Below are 16,779 nucleotides of genomic sequence, written 5' to 3' on the forward strand. Positions count from 1 at the left end.
GAGGCTGGTGTTGTGTGCGCAGCATAGAATGGGATAACTCCTCTTGGGAGGAGTATAGCCTCAGGGCAGTGAGTGTGGATGATGGGGGTGATGGTGCACGAGCGCAGCAGGAATGACTCAGAGTCTTTGCAGTGCAGTTCAGGGTCTTTACTGATGATTATAAGGTAGACCCTCCCGGGAGTACTGGCTAGCATAAGAGGCCTGGTCAGTCTGTGAGCAAGCAGGAGTTCCCCTGGCCAGGTGGAATTGTAGGCCTCCCCGTCTGTCTGCACTCTTCCTGGCTACCTTGCTGTAAGCGGGTAGAAGTAGCCCACGTCCCTGAGTGTACCGTGTAGTGCTCACCCGTATGGCTGGTGACTTGGGGCCTTCTGTTAGCCTCCGCTCCACGACGGCGGTGCTGGTCCCTTGCTTGTGACTGAGCCTCCGGGCTTCTATGGCCAGAGGACCTGAAATCCCCTGCCAGCTGGTTTCTGCTGCTGGATATATAAGTCCTCACAGCTTCGGACTCCTGTGTCCGGTTCCTATTGTCTTCTGCCAGGGCGAGCTCTGCTCAGCTTCCAGCCCCTGGTCTTTAGCTCCTAGCTCCTACAGAGCTCCTTGCTGTTACTTTCCCTTGCTCTCACTCTGACTCTGACTGTTCTCTGACTCACTCAACCCCGCCCCAGATCCAGTTTATAAGGGCAGAATTCTCCCCTCCCAGGACTGGGGCAGGAGGATGTTGCAAGTTTAAGGGATCCTGACCAGGAAACCTCCCACTTGATCTCCGACGTAATATCTCTATTACTGTGGTGACCAGACCCCTGGGGTGCCACACATGGCTCTTGTAAGGGGCATTGCAGTTCCTTATAATTTTTGGAAAGCCTTCCATTCACTGCTTAGGCCAACAGTGCACGGGAGACCCAGTTGCTATAAATGGAAAAAAAGGTTTAGTTAACGCCCTCTGACCTCCATGTCATTTCCAAGGGGCATTGGAGTGGCTCGAAATTTTTGGTAGGCATTGCACTCACTGTATGCCCTATAACTGTGTAGCCGAACCGCTCCTTTTGTTACAGAAACATATCCTACAAGACATATCTGGTTGACTGGCCTGATATTGATGTGAATGGTCCCTGTTCCTCCTGCTCTTTCTCCTTTGCCACTACCTCAACCATCATTTATCACCTGAAGCTTTGTTTTAACGGGAGTCATAGAACTTGGATAGTAGCAGGAAAACATCCAGCAATCCTCGGAGGAGGTAGGATATGCGCCAAAACGCTGATCACCTCAGGCCTAGCCGCTACTACATACATGCGCTTGCATTACAACAAAACAAAGCAGATGCTAACTTCTATCATCCTCATCATGCTCCTCACCTTGGCACTCTCAACTCCCCTGATGGAGAAGCCAGGGCCCACCGGTGGAGTCTGATAGTCCGGTGGGCTCGGCCAATGCTGCCCTAAAGCAGGCCAGGCTAAGAAAAGTGTGGGAAAGGTCACCGGGACAAATAGGGGTTGCTGGGGACCGAGTATGGACACCCGGCCACCCCCTGGAGGCTGGGGAGCAAGCGGGGACACCCGGCCACCAGGCGGCTGGGGACTGAGTATGGATACCAGGCCGCCGACACAGCCATGGCTTGGTGGCCAGATTCCGCCTCCACATGCCTAAATGGCCCAATTTAAAGTGCAAGCAAGCAGTATGGTATTGCAGCCTGGGGGTGGGTGGTTGGCAGGCTGCATACTTGCGCTTGCATTGCAAGGAATGGGAGAGGTACAATTGAACACTGCCCTGGGAGAAGGACTTGAATGGGGATAGTTGCAAGTCTGCAACGACAGGTGCAAGATGGGAGGCATCTTCGCATGTACCATGAACAGGGGTTTGGCATGCACACACTACAGCGGAATAGGCTCTCCATCCCACTAAATGCACTGGGGAGGGCACAGGTAATAATTTGGTATACGCGCTTAATCTTATGTATAAGGCACACCAGGACAAATATGGGCGGCTGGGGACTGAGTATGGATACCTCGATGCCGAAGCAGCCATGAGGTAGTGGCTAGCTTCGGCCTCCTCCAAACTAAAAGGCCCCATTTCAAGTGCAAGCTAGCAGTATGGAATTGCAGTCTGGGGGTGGGTGGGTGGTAGGCTGCACACTTACACTTGCATTAAAAGAAAACATAGCAGATGCTAACTTCTGTCATCATCATCATGCTCCTCACCTTGGCACTCTCAACTCCACCGATGGAGAAGTCAGGGCCCACCGGAGGAGTCTGTTTCTCTGGTGGGCTTGTCCAATGCTGCCTAAAGCAGGATGGGCTAAGAAAAGTGTGTGGAGGGATGTTCCAAGGAGAAATAGGGGCGGCTGGGGACCGTTTATGGACACCCTGCTGCCCCCAGGCGGCTGGGGACCGTGTGTGGACTCCCGGCCGCGGGGCGGCTGGGGACTGAGTATGGACACCCGGCCGCCGGGCGGCTGGGGACTGAGTATGGATTCCAGGCCGCCAACACAGCCATGACGTGGTGGCCAGATTCCGCCTCCACATGCCTAAAAGGCCCAATTTCAAGTTCAAGCAAGCAAGCAGTATGGTATTGCAGCCTGGGGGTGGGTGGGTGGCAGGCTGCATACTTGAGCTTGTATTGCAAGGAATGGGGGAGGTACAATTGAACACTGCCCTGGGACTAGAACTTGCATGGGGATAGTTGCAAGTCTGCATCTTCTGATGCGGTAAGGATCACTTATGATGGGCACACTTTTAGACAGTGACCTGGGAGTCAGAGATGCTTCCAGGGGTCTTCCCCATGCTGTTCCCTTGTCTTTTCAGCACTTTATGCATGTGTCACACAGCACATGGCCAGATAAGGTTGTAAAATGTTAAAATGACATTTCACGGTGAATGCATTTGTCATAGTTGAAAGCAATACAAAAGTGCCAAAAACGCATAAAAAATGCTACTTGTGAACATAGCCGAAGGTGTGGAGGAGTATTTTTGTTTTTGGTCATTTATTTTAACTTATACACAAGTCTTTCCCTGGAAAGGATGTTCCTTAACATATTTCACAGGAAAAAAGTTTCACTTTCGTTTTTGAACGTTTTATTGTGAGCCTGTAAAAGTGGCTTAATACCTCTGACCACGTTGTTGACAGCAGTGACCTGGGGGTCAGAAATACTTCCTGGGGCGATCCCCATGCTGTCCCCATATCATTTGAGCACTGTCACTATCATTTTTGGCACTTGTTAGGCTTTTAAAAGACTGCCCGGGGTGCCACCGCAAAAATGCTCGAGTCTCCCATAGACTAACATTGGGCTCGTTGCTCGGGTCGAGCACCCGAGTATCACGGCGAGCTTGGCCCGAGCTTCGAGCAACGGAGCATTTTAGTGCTCGCTCAACACTAGTCTCATCGCAGAGTCTAGCACCCATAGCCTGTGATATTACAGTTATATGAAAAAGTTTGGGCACCCCTATTAATCTTAAGCTTAATGTTTTATAAAAATTGGTGTTTTTGCAACAGCTATTTCAGTTTGATATATGTAATAACTGTTGGACACAGTAATGTTTCTGCCTTGAAATGAGGTTTATTGTACTAACAGAAAATGTGCAATCTGCATTCAAACAAAATTTGACAGGTGCATAAGTATGGGCACCTCACCAGAAAAGTGACATTAATATTTAGTAGATCCTCCTTTTGCAAAAATAACAGCCTCTAGTCACTTCCTGTAGCTTTTAATGAGTTCCTGGATCCTGGATGAATGTATTTTTGACCATTCCTCTTTACAAAACAATTCCAGTTCAGTTAAGTTTGATGGTCGCCGAGCATGGACAGCCCTCTTCAAATGATCCCACAGATGTTCAATGATATTCAGGTCTGGGGACTGGGATGGCCATTCCATAACATTGTAATTGTTCCTCTGCATGAATGCCTGAGTAGATTTGGAGCGGTGTTTTGGATCATTGTCTTGCTGAAAGATCCATCCCCTGCGTAACTTCAACTTTGTCACTGATTCTTTCACACTATTGTCAAGAATCTGCTGATACTGAGTGGAATCCATGCGTCCCTCAACTTTAACAAGATTCCCGGTGCCGGCATTGACCACACAGCCCCAAAGCATGATGGAACCTCCACCAAATTTTACTGTGGGTAGCAAGTGTTTTTCTTGGAATGCTGTGTTTTTTGCCACCATGCATAACGCCTTTTTGTATGACCAAATAACTCAATCTTGGTTTCATCAGTCCACAGGACCTTCTTCCAAAAAGAAATTGGCTTCTCCAAATGTGCTTTTGCATACCTCAGCCGACTCTGTTTGTGGCGTGCTTGCAGAAACGGCTTCTTTCGCATCACTCTCCCATACAGCTTCTCCTTGTGCAAAGTGCGTTGTATAGTTGACCGATGCACAGTGACACCATCTGCAGCAAGTTGATGCTACAGCTCTCTGGAGGTGGTCTGAGGATTGTCCTTGACTGATCTCACCATTTTTCTTCTCTGCCTTTCTGATGTTTTTCTTGGCCTGCCACTTCTGGCCTTAACAAGAACTGTCCCTGTGTTCTTCCATTTCCTTACTATGTTCCTCACAGTGGAAACTGAGAGGTTAAATCTCTGAGACAGCTTTTTGTATCCTTCCCCTGAACAACTATGTTGAATAATATTTGTTTTCAGATCATTTGACAGTTGTTTTGAGGAGCCCATGATGCCACTCTTCAGAGGAGATTCAAACAGGAGAACAACTTGCAAGTGGCCACTTTAAGTAGCTTTTCTCATGATTGCATACACCTGGCTATGAAGTTCAAAGCTCAATGAGGTTACAAAACCAAAAAAAGTGCTTTAGTAAGTCAGTAAAAAGTAGGAAGGAGTATTTAAAACAAGAAAATGATAGGGGTGCCCATACTTATGCACCTGTCAAATTTTGTTTAAATGCAGATTGCACATTTTCTGTTAGTACAATAAACCTCATTTCAAGGCATAAACATTACTGTGTCCAACAGTTATTACATATATCAAACTGAAATAGCTGTTGCAAAAACACCAATTTTTATAAAACATTAAGCTTAAGATTAATAGGGGTGCCCAAACTTTTTCATATGACTGTATATCAAACTGAAATAGCTGTTGCAAAAACACCAATTTTTATAAAACATTAAGCTTAAGATTAATAGGGGTGCCCAAACTTTTTCATATAACTGTATATTTATCAAGAAAGGTCCATAATTTCACTGCTCTTACAGTAAAGAATCGCTGTCTGTGATGAGGATGATGCCCCCTTGTCATCATTGCAGGTCTAGGTGTAAAAGATTATTAGAAAGATTTCTGTACTCTCCCCTCATATATTTGTACATGGTAATAAGAGCTCCCCTAAGAATTTGTTTTTCCAAACTAAATAACCCCAAGTGTAATAACCTGTCTTAGTATTGCAGACCCCCTAGTCCTCTAATAACCTTGGTCGCTCTTCTCTGCACCCGCTCTAGTTCAGCTATGTCTTTCTTATACACTGGAGACCAGAACTGTACACAGTATTCTAAGGCTGTGTGCCCGCGATGCGTTTTTGGTGCGTATTTTGGTGCGTATTTGCAGCGCGTAAACGCTCCAGAAACGCATTGCATACCTCATCCCATGACTTCCTATGACATTCTGCAAGTTCTGTGCACATGGTCCGTATTTTTTCTGCGCAGATTTTACTTGCAGAAAAAATACGGACATGACCAATTCTTGTGTGTTTCTGCATGCGTATTTGCCTATACAATGCATTGGAAAAACACATGGCAAATGCGCGTCAAATACGCGTCAAAAACGCATGCGTTTTTCTGCCAAGGAGATGCAGAAATGCTCAGGAAAATTTCTGCTTCATTTCTGCATCATGGGCACCAAGCCTAAGTGTGGTCGCACTAGTGACTTGTATAGAGGTAAAATTAAGTTCTCCTCATGAGCATCTATGCCTCTTTTAATGCATCCCATTATTTTATTTGCCAAGTCCTTTTCAGTGTCGATTCTACCCAGTAAAAGGCATGGATGCCACCCATAGTGTGAGAGCTGCCATGGCTAGCATCTTATTTCCCTGGAAGGCAAATGTAATATAAAATAGTAGCCATCGTTATCCATGTAATTTATGAATCACTTAAGGAGGAACCGTTGATTATCATAAGGGTGGAAGCAACCCCATGACATACATATACGGTAAGGTGGACAGAGGTAGCACTAATGGAATAATCGTTAAAGGGAATCTGTCAGCAGGTTTTTGCTATTTAATATTATATCACCTTGATGTACAAGCTGAGAGTCTGATTCTAGTGATGTATCACTTACTAGGCTGAGTTTTTGTTTCCATAAAATCAGTGTTTTATTAGCAGGAGATTATCACTACAGGACAAGCTCCCTGCCGAGCCTCGTATTTCAACCCCGCCCCCACCACTGATTGGCAGCTTTCTATGAATACACAGTGTACACAGAAATCTGCCAATCAGTGCTGTGGGTGGGGTTATACAGGGCTCAGCATTCTGAGCACTGATAGATGTGCAGTAGTGAAAACTGTGATTCTATCACAATTGCTGCAGTCAGTAAACTGAGTGATACATTATTGGAATCAGGGTCTCTGTCCCTATATCATGCTGATGTCAGATTACATAGAAAAAGCATGATGACAGATTCCCTTTAAGAGGCAAAAATAGAGAAATGCCATATATTTGTAAATTAGATTTTAGAATGCTAAATAAAGCAGTTATAAGTAGTTTTATTTACAGAGAAACTGCCTTTTCTTTTTTTTTTTCGCAAAAAAAACCCTTTAGACATTCTGCTCTATTGATTGTCACTTTTGCAGTATAGCCTCAGCCACTGCCTCTATAACGTACATTGACAGTGACATATTGTTTTCAGGTGTTAAAAAGTGCAACAAAAATGACAGTCAGTACACTATGTGCACAATTATCAGGCAATTTGTATTTTTGATTATTTCTTTTATTATTGCACAGCCACAATGCTGTTGGTCAATCCAAGAGGTTAAGAGACCTGAATATTTAAGAAAGTAAAAGTGGGGTTTTGTCTTAGTGTGGCGCCCCTGAGGGTTCGGTCACCACAGAGTTATTGCATCTCATCCAGAGGTGTGGTATCTCACTCTCAGGTAAGGAAGGAGTATGGCTCAGGACCCTAACACTACATCCACTACACCACATTTCCGGGGGACAGGGCGAGATTGCTCCTACGGGAGAGCACAGTCCCTGATCCCTGGCTGGAGTGGGGAGGAACCACTTAGAGAGGGGGAACTATGTAGTGGGTGGGTGGAGGACGTAGATCCTGGGAGCACATCAGCAGGAGTTCTAAAAGTAAGGAACCATCTTAGATCAGGGTTCAGTCAGTCAGAGGAGGAAAGTGACAGGAGCAGGGGCTCTGCATGAGCTCTGCTCCACAGGCGGACCAAGTCAGGAGGCCTGAGCCTGAAGGAGAAAGGAGAGAGAAGGGGAGCAGGAGAGGCTCCGGGACGGGAAGTGAAGGGACCCCAGGGGTACGGGCCGTGCAGCAAGCCACCCGTACGCCCACCGTTGCCAGGAGGTAGGGAGGTCAGGCCGTAGAAAGGGAACCGATCCCTTAACTAGCCAAGAGCTACAAGGCCTAACTAGAGAACCGGAGGCTGCAGCATTTCAAATACCGCAGACCATAAGTGCATACCAGTGTACTAGGAAGGTAGCCGCATAGGAACCCAGGGACGGAACACACGTCGCCCACCAAGGCCCGAGGACACCGGACAGGAGTGCTACTAGGTGTGAGGTGCAGGGAGAAGGCCAGAAAGGACACACAGAAGGGGGTCCTGATAAAAACTCTGGAGATATCTGGGAGTCGTCAGAGCCCCTCACTGCGTGAGCACAGGACGCCGTGGGCTCTTACACTGGCCCTGTAGCTGGAACTGCTTTAACCGTGAGTAAAGGATCTGGGACTGCATCGTTTGGACTCTGTGATTATTCTTGCACCATCACCACCATCATCCATACACGCTGCCCTGAAGCAACACTCTTCCTGTGGGGAGTTACATCACCTTGCTGCACATACCACCAGCTTCAGCGGACTGCTCCGCAGCGGCGGTTCCCAATAACCGCATTCCACAGGTGGTGTAGTCGGACTATATATAACAGATACACATAGAGTACCCTGGTTTGTCCGCCCTGGGTCATGGACCGGGTCACCGCCACGGTGACTACAGCCCCCAGCATCTACAGGCCCGGCTCCGGGTACCCCACGGCCCAGGGGGCGCGTCAACTTTGGCGTAGTCGGCAGGATACGTAACCCACCCGTTATCATCGGGTATTGTGTGCCTAAAAGACTTTGTTTTCTACTGAATGTGGCGTCCACCCCTGAAGAACGGGCGCCATTATGTGCCAGCCAAACAACAACCAAAGGTCACCTCCCATCGTGGGCCAGGTTCCAGAATGGCGTCAAAAGCGGGGCCCGCCCCAAGCAGTAGTGATCATGTATGTGGATGTGTCCATCGACGCGGGGGGGCTGCCCTTGGAAGTGACCGACAGCAGACTGCCCTGGAACCACCCCCGAAATGGGAGGGGAGGCAAGAAAACTGAGAGACAGGGTGTGGTCTGGATCAGTCCAGGCAGGCCGCACCCGGGAAAGGACATGGACCGCAGCAACACCGGAGACCCTGCCAGTGGCATGCTGCAGGCCGAAGAGCCTTATACCCTAGAGGAGCTGGTGGTCAAGCTCCCCCGGGAAGATACCGAATTCCTCCGGTATGGAAGACCTGGGCCGGAGGATGGCAAGGGCCCAGCGAGACGCCATTGAAGAGTGGAAACTGGAGATGGAGCAGCGGATGGCGGCATGACAGCCAGCAACGCTGCCAGGCACCGGCAGCGCCCCAGCCTCCGAGGACCGAGAGCAGAGTCGGGAGGTCGCGAGTGACGCAGGAGCAACCGCGGGAGCAGGTATGGGAAGTCTCCCTGTCCCGGGCGCTGCAAGCGTCGACCTGTTTCTGGGTCCCCTGGTGGAGCCGCTAGTCCTGGGCATCATTGAAACCACCCCGCTCCCAATGCCCGAGCCTGGCCCTTTAACCTTGGGTGACGCCGCTGCATGCTCGCTGCACTCTTACCAAAGTGCGCCCGTCCTAAGCGCTCTCCAGGCCCCGGAACCACCTTCGGACGCCAGCGGCGCTGGCCCGCTCCTAGGCCCTCTCCAAGAACCGCCCCCTCCGACACCCGCATGGATGTATGGGCGTCACCAATGGGACTGGTCTGCGGAGGTAGAGGACCAGCAGCCTTCACTCCTGCCCGCTTCGCAGCCCACCGCCGCCGTCTCCCAGTTACCAGAAGACAAGGCCCAATTCCAGTGGGATTGCTCTGGGGAGGACTTGATGGGGTTCTCCCAGGAGACAAGGGCAGCTGCCGCCCGCCGCAAAGAGTTCTGCCACCAGCAACTGATCCAGTTTGAGAGGGAGCGCAGCTTACGGCGTGTGCGGTGGGAGCAGCTCGAGGCCAAAAACATGGAGGAGAAGACCAGGACCCGCAGAAGTTAGCAGACCACCAGTGGTCCCCGAATCACCAGGACCATAGTAAAATTTAACCTTAACAAAGGGTGGGGGTTCATCCAGGACCCGCTGTCAGGCACGGATCTTTTTGTAAACAGAAGAGACGTGGAGTCCCAACTGCCAGAGGGACACCCAGATCGGGCCCTGTATCCCGGGGACACCGTGTCCTACACCCGTCACCGAGGAGTAAGGGGCTGGTATGCCCTCAATGTCCACCACGTGGAGACAGCACCCTACCATGCTGATGACCCGGATGGGTCAGCCTGCGGTGGACCAGAATCTCCCCGGAGGGAGCACCCTTACTGAGTATAGTAGGTGAAGCAAAACTTTGGAAACTGTATATAAGTTACCCGTCAGGGTATGCAGAGACACTGCGCGTTCATGTTTACCCAGTTGCCTGGAAGGGTACAATCAAAAGTTAAAAGTTTCCCTTGTGTGCACTTAAGTTACCCGGAACGGGTCTAAGAGACTAACCGGCTGAGGACTGGGAGCAGCCACCTTTTGTAAATAGTTGCACCTCTTAAGGTGCCCCTTATTGGTTTTATAAGAACTACAACAAGTGACCTCAGAACAAAAACCCGTTGGAGGTGGCCGAAGACGAGGTCCAGCTTCTGGATCGTCTAAGCCCTGCAGCCACCCCAGGGCCTTCGTTGAGGGTTTGGGACGGGTCCCTCATATTGGTGCTTGCAAGTTTGCACCTTATTGAAAAATGGACACCTGGTTGCAGACTTCACTGTGACCAGTTAACAAAAGTTTATGTGAAAATTGTTTTTGATATGACAAATGCCAAAATATGAAGAATGTTTATATGAGAAAATGTTTTATATGCAAAAGAAATGTTTTATATATGAGAAGAGAGTTTTATAATGGTTGTATAGTGTAACCAGCAACGTTAAAAGAAGTATGGCTCCCATAAAGGGAAGAAGAGTTGTTTATGATCTTGTATGCGGACGAGTCCTAAAATTTTGCATGTCTTTGAAATATATGTCTTTTTCTCTGTTCCAGCCTGCGGACGTGCTGTGTTTTACCAGGGGGGTGTGTGTCGCCCCTGAGGGTTCGGTCGTCACAGAGTTATTGCATCTCATCCAGAGGTGTGGTATCTCACTCTCAGGTAAGGAAGGAGTATGGCTCAGGACCCTAACACTACATCCACTACACCACATTTCCGGGGGACAGGGCGAGATTGCTCCTACGGGAGAGCACAGTCCCTGATCCCTGGCTGGAGTGGGGAGGAACCACTTAGAGAGGGGGAACTATGTAGTGGGTGGGTGGAGGACGTAGATCCTGGGAGCACATCAGCAGGAGTTATAAAAGTAAGGAACCATCTTAGATCAGGGTTCAGTCAGTCAGAGGAGGAAAGTGACAGGAGAAGGGGCTCTGCATGAGCTCTGCTCCACAGGCGGGCCAAGTCAGGAGGCCTGAGTCTGAAGGAGAAAGGAGAGAGAAGGGGAGCAGGAGAGGCTCCAGGACGAGAAGTGAAGGGACCCCAGGGGTACTGGCCGTGCAGCAAGCCACCCGTACGCCTGCCGCTGCCAGGAGGTAGGGGGGTCAGGCCGTAGAAAGGGAACCGGTCCCTTAACTAGCCAAGAGCTACAAGGCCTAACTAGAGAACCGGAGGCTGCAGCATTTCAAATACCGCAGACCATAAGTCCATACCAGTGTACTAGGAAGGTAGACGCATAGGACCCCGGGGATGGAACACACGTCGCCCACCAAGGCCCGAGGACACCGGACAGGAGTGCTACTAGGTGTGAGGTGCAGGGAGAAGGCCAGAAAGGAGACACAGAAGGGGGTCCTGATAAAAACTCTGGAGATATCTGGGAGTCGTCCGAGCCCCTCACTGCGTGAGCACAGGACGCCGTGGGCTCTTACACTGGCCCTGTAACTGGAACTGCTTTAACCGTGAGTAAAGGATCTGGGACTGCATCGTTTGGACTCTGTGATTATTCTTGCACCATCACCACCATCATCCATACACGCTGCCCTGAAGCTACACTCTTCCTGTGGGGAGTTACATCACCTTGCTGCATATGCCACCAGTTTCAGCGGACTGCTCCCCAGCGGCGGTTCCCAATAACCGCATTCCACAGGTGGCGTAGTCAGACTATATATAACAGATATACATAGACTACCCTGGTTTGACCGCCCTGGGTCACGGACCGGGTCACCGCCACGGTGACTACAGCCCCCAGCATCTACAGGCCCGGCTCCGGGTACCCCACGGCCCAGGGGGCGTATCATTAGGAGAATATCTATGTCTAGATAATTATTAGGCAACTATTAGTGTGCAGAATTATTATGCAACTAAATAAAAACCATCCATTTTTCCTTCTCATTGGTTATTATTCTAACTATAACAACTAAAATAAACAAAACAACTCAAAATGTCCAAAACAATTCTGATATTTAAAGAAAAAATAAAACTATTAATGACCAAAATAGCCACCCTTGTTTTCAATGACATTCATAAGTCTTCCATCCATGGAGTCTGTCAGTTTCTTAGTCTGTTGGGGATAAATTTTTGAGCAGCACAAACCTTAGCCTCCCAGACACCTTTCAGAGAGGTGTACTGCTTTCCTTCACCAAAAATCTCCTTTTAACCTCTTCACGCTGAGATCAATTTCCATTTTTTTTATCCTCCTTTTCTTCAAAGGGCCATCACTTTTTTTTTTCTGTCAACATAGCCATATGAGGGTTTTCTTTTTGTGGGGCGAATTGTACTTTTGAGTGACATCATGTGATGCACTGGAAAGCAGGATATAAATTACAAGAGCATTTAAATTGCAAAAACAGTGTAATTTCACAACTGTTTTTTTTTTTAAAACATTTTTGTTCAGTTTTTACTCTATTTATTATTCCCCATAGGAGACTTGAACCTGCGATCATCCGATCACTTGTACTTTACATACCAGTGCATCAGCACTGTTATGTATACTGAAAATCACAGTCTTCTATGAACGCCAGCTAAACGCTAGCTTTCACAGGAGAACCGTCATGACAAGCATGGAGGTCTTCAGCAGACCCCCGGCTGTCATGGTAACCCATTAGCCCCCAGCGATCATGTCACTGGCACACTGATGAGCATGTGGAATGACGCGCCCCTCTGTCGGCATGCATTAAATGCCATTGTCAGAGATTGACAGCGGCATTTAACAGTCTATCAGCTGTTAGAAGCAGTAAAGATGCCAAGAAAGATGCAGACTCGGCGTGCGATTCCACATCAAAGTAAGTGACCCGACATATGACGTAACTGTATTTCATATGTTGGGAAGGGTATAAACAGGGCCCACAAGTTCTCAATAGGGATTAGGTCAGGCGAGGAAGGGGCCATGTCATTAGTCTTTCATCTTTAAGGCCCTTAATGGCTAGCCAAGCAGTGAAGACTTTGATGCAATAGAGAATTGTCCTGCATAAACTCATAGTTTTCTTGAAAGATGCAGACTATTTCCAGTACCACTCCTTGAAGAAAATGTCTTCTAAAAACTGGCAGTAGGTTTTGAAGTTGATTTTGAGAACATCTTCAATCCGAAAATGTGCAACTAACTTATCTTTAACAATATTCGTCCATAGCAGTACCCTACCTCCACCTTGCTGGCATCTGGGTCACAGTGGAGGTCTGTGCCAGTTACTGATCCGGCCACAGGCCCATCCATTTGGTCCGTCAACTGTCACTGTCACCTTATCAGTCCATAAAACCTTATCTAAATCTGTGTTCAGACATTTTGGCCTAGTCTTAACATTTCAACTTCTGTGTCTTGTTCAGTGGTGGTCGGGCTTCAGCCTCTCTTACCCTTGGCAATCTCAGTGCTGGAGGATAATGGGTTCCTGATCACTTCATGTTTGATTTTTCTCAAATCTTTGTCAGTTAATATGCGTCTTTTTTCTTGACACATTTTTTGTAACCTTGTTGATTGTTTTGCAAGAAAACTTTTGATAAGTTCTTTGATCAGGCCCCAATATCTTAGCAATTTCAAGAGTCAGTTAAATCTCTTTTTTTTGGCCCAGTTTGCCTGAAAAATACAAACTGCCTAATAATTCTGCACACCTTAATTAAGGGTGTTGATATCCTTACGCCTCACCCTGCCTCATTACACAAATACACATCCCCTGATATACTTCATCCAATAAGCAGTCAATTTTACACAGATTTCAGTTGTAAAATCTGCATAAAAATTATAAAAATTATGATATGGTCAAAATACTCACTTGACTAATAATTTTGCACACAGTGTATGTTGCCAATAGGGCACTAAGTGATCTGGTGTAAAATCTTGTGGATTTACTTTTAACCTTTTCAAGACTTACAAGAATACAGTGGGTACGGAAAGTATTCAGACCCCTTTAAATTTTTCACTCTTTGTTTCATTGCAGCCATTTGGTAAATTCTAAAAAGTTCATTTTTTTCTCATTAAAGTATACTCTGCACCCCATCTTGACTGAAAAAAACAAGAAATTTAGACATTTTTGCAAATTTTTAAAAAAGAAATACTGAAATATCATATGGTCATAAGTATTCAGACCCTTTGCTCAGTATTGAGTAGAAGTACCCTTTTGAGCTAGTACAGCCATGAGTCTTCTTGGGAATGATGCAACAAGTTTTTCACACCTCGATTTGGGGATCCTCTGCCATTCTTCCTTGCAGATCCTCTCCAGTTCCGTCAGGTTGGATGGTGAACGTTGGTGGACAGCCATTTTCAGATCTCTCCAGAGATGCTCAATTGGGTTTAGGTCAGGGCTCTGACTGGGCCAGTCAACAATGGTCACAGAGTTGTTCTGAAGCCACTCCTTTGTTATTTTAGCTGTGTGCTTAGGGTCATTGTCTTGTTGGAACCTTCGGCCAAGTCTGAGGTCCAGAGCACCCTGGAAGAGGTTTTCATCCTGGATATCTCTGTACTTGGCCGCATTCATGTTTCCTTCAATAGTAACCAGTCATCCTGTCCCTGCAGCTGAAAAACACCCCCATAGCATGATGCTGCCACCACCATGTTTCACTGTTGGGATTGTATTGGGCAGGTGATGAGCAGTGCCTGGTTTTCTCCACACATACCACTTAGAATTATCACCAAAAAGTTCTATCTTCATCTCATCAGACCAGAGAATCTTATTTCTCATAGTCTGAGAGTCTTTCATGTGTTTTTGAGCAAACTCTATGTGGGATTTCATATGTCTTGCAATGAGGAGAGGCTTCCGTTGGGCCACTCTGCCATAAAGGCCTGACTTGTGGAGGGCTGCAGTGATAGTTGACTTTGTGGAACTTTCTCCCATCTCCCTACTGCATCTCTGGATCACCCACAGTGATCTTGGGGTTCTTCTTTACCTCTCTCACCAAGGCTCTTCTCCCACGATTGCTCAGTTTGGCTGGACGGCCAGGTCTGGGAAGACTTCTGGTAGTCCCAAACTTCTTCCATTTAAGGATTATGGAGGCCACTGTGCTCTTAGGAACCTTGAGTAATGCAGAAATTCTTTTGTAACCTTGGCCAGTTCTGTGCCTTGCCACAATTCTGTCTCTGAGCTCCTTGGGCAGTTCCTTTGAGCTCATGATTCTCATTTGGTCTGACATGCACTGAGCTGTGAGGTCTTATATAGACAGGTGTGTGCCTTTCCAAATCAAGTCCTATCAGTTTAATTAAACACAGCTGGAATGAAGGAGTAGAACCTTCTCAATTTATTAGTATACGATAGCTGTTGAAAAACACATGAACCACACATACAGAACTTATAGATTGATTTATTGCGGATAACCAAAAATGTACAAATTGAACACGAGGTTCTTAGTTTAACATTCTGATTAGAATGTATGAAGCCCACTACCACACCACAGTGAATATTTCAATTGGTCCCTGACCATAAAGGTGCGGCGCCATGCTCTGACCACCTCTGGGGCAGTACCGCGCCAGCAGGGGGAGCATCCTGGTACCCCACTGCCCCAATGCTGCAAGACAAGGGCCCCATGACTCCAGATCACACCACCATACAGGAACAGCACCACAGCAACAATGGCCGCCAATCAGCACCAATTAACTACCACATGATAAGGGGTCTAAAGAGCTGAATAAAATGTAGTTTCCCTTTTTCATTTCTACTCTCCACTGTGGAGATTTTGACTTCTAAGCTTAAAGGGGTATTCCCATCTCCAAGATCCTATCCCAATATGTAGGAGGTGTAATAATAATAATATTAGCAAATACCTCCAATTAGAAATGTAGTATAGTTTTTCAGATTCGCTATGTCTCTTTCCTCAAGTGCAGGACCTTACGTATCCATAGTTACGACCACTGATATAGTGACACTTGGTTAGCTAGCTGCTAGTGGCCGTAACCATTGATACTTTAGGTCCTGCAATGCCTGCACATTAGGAAAGAGACATAGCAAATCATAAAAACTATACTTCATTTCTAATTGGAAGTATTTGGTAATATTATTATTATTACACCTACTACATATTGGGATAGGATCTTGGAGATGGGAATATCCCTTTAAGGGTGCATAATTTGCCCTTCAAGGAAAATGGTTTTATCAGATATTCTTCTCAGGGGAGGCATTTACTTTTTCCCCTGCATGATGTTACCCAAGGCAGCTGCAAATACACGGTAAAAATTGATATTTTTTTTGTAGAAAAGATCATAACTAGCTTTTTGATTGTGATCTGGTAAGAATGTCTAACCTGAGTGTGATAAGGTTAAACACAGCAGTCATACCAGACCACCATAAAAACATTTCTACCATTCTGTGGGGCCTTTACTTCCCCCTGTATGATGCTGCCTTATTATGATTAGGCAACTTCATACATGGAAAAAAAGTGAATGTCCACAGTGAAGAATCTCCGTTTACGTCCCCTTTGTTGAAGGGGAAATTTGGATATTGGGTGCCCTAATGTTTAAAAGACATAATCTCCACAGTGGAGAAGAGAAATAAAAAAAGAATCCATTTAAGGACCAAAATACTAATCCAAAACAGAATCCATTAACGACTTTGTGCGTACTCCATTGCTGTATGCTCAGCATTAAAGAAGCACTGTGTACACAGTAATAGAAAGTGCTGACGGCGCTTCCTCCTCCATGCACAGTGGTCATGTGATCACTTTGTATAGGGAGGGAGCAGGAGCTGCTGGGTCATAGGAGAGACGGCATTTCCCTTGTAACTTGGGCTAATATATCAGTCCCAGTTGCAAGGGAAATAAGATGAAAATAAAAATATGTGAACATTAAAATTTCACCCCTCCCCGCCAAAAACAAATAAATGTCTTTTACGATCTTTTGGGGAAGGCAATGTGTAAAATAAATGAAAAATAACAG

Source organism: Phyllobates terribilis, unplaced genomic scaffold (genome assembly GCF_046119375.1).
Source record: "Phyllobates terribilis strain yellow unplaced genomic scaffold, ASM4611937v1 Scaffold_4__5_contigs__length_816908805, whole genome shotgun sequence".
Classification (NCBI taxonomy): domain Eukaryota; kingdom Metazoa; phylum Chordata; class Amphibia; order Anura; family Dendrobatidae; genus Phyllobates; species Phyllobates terribilis.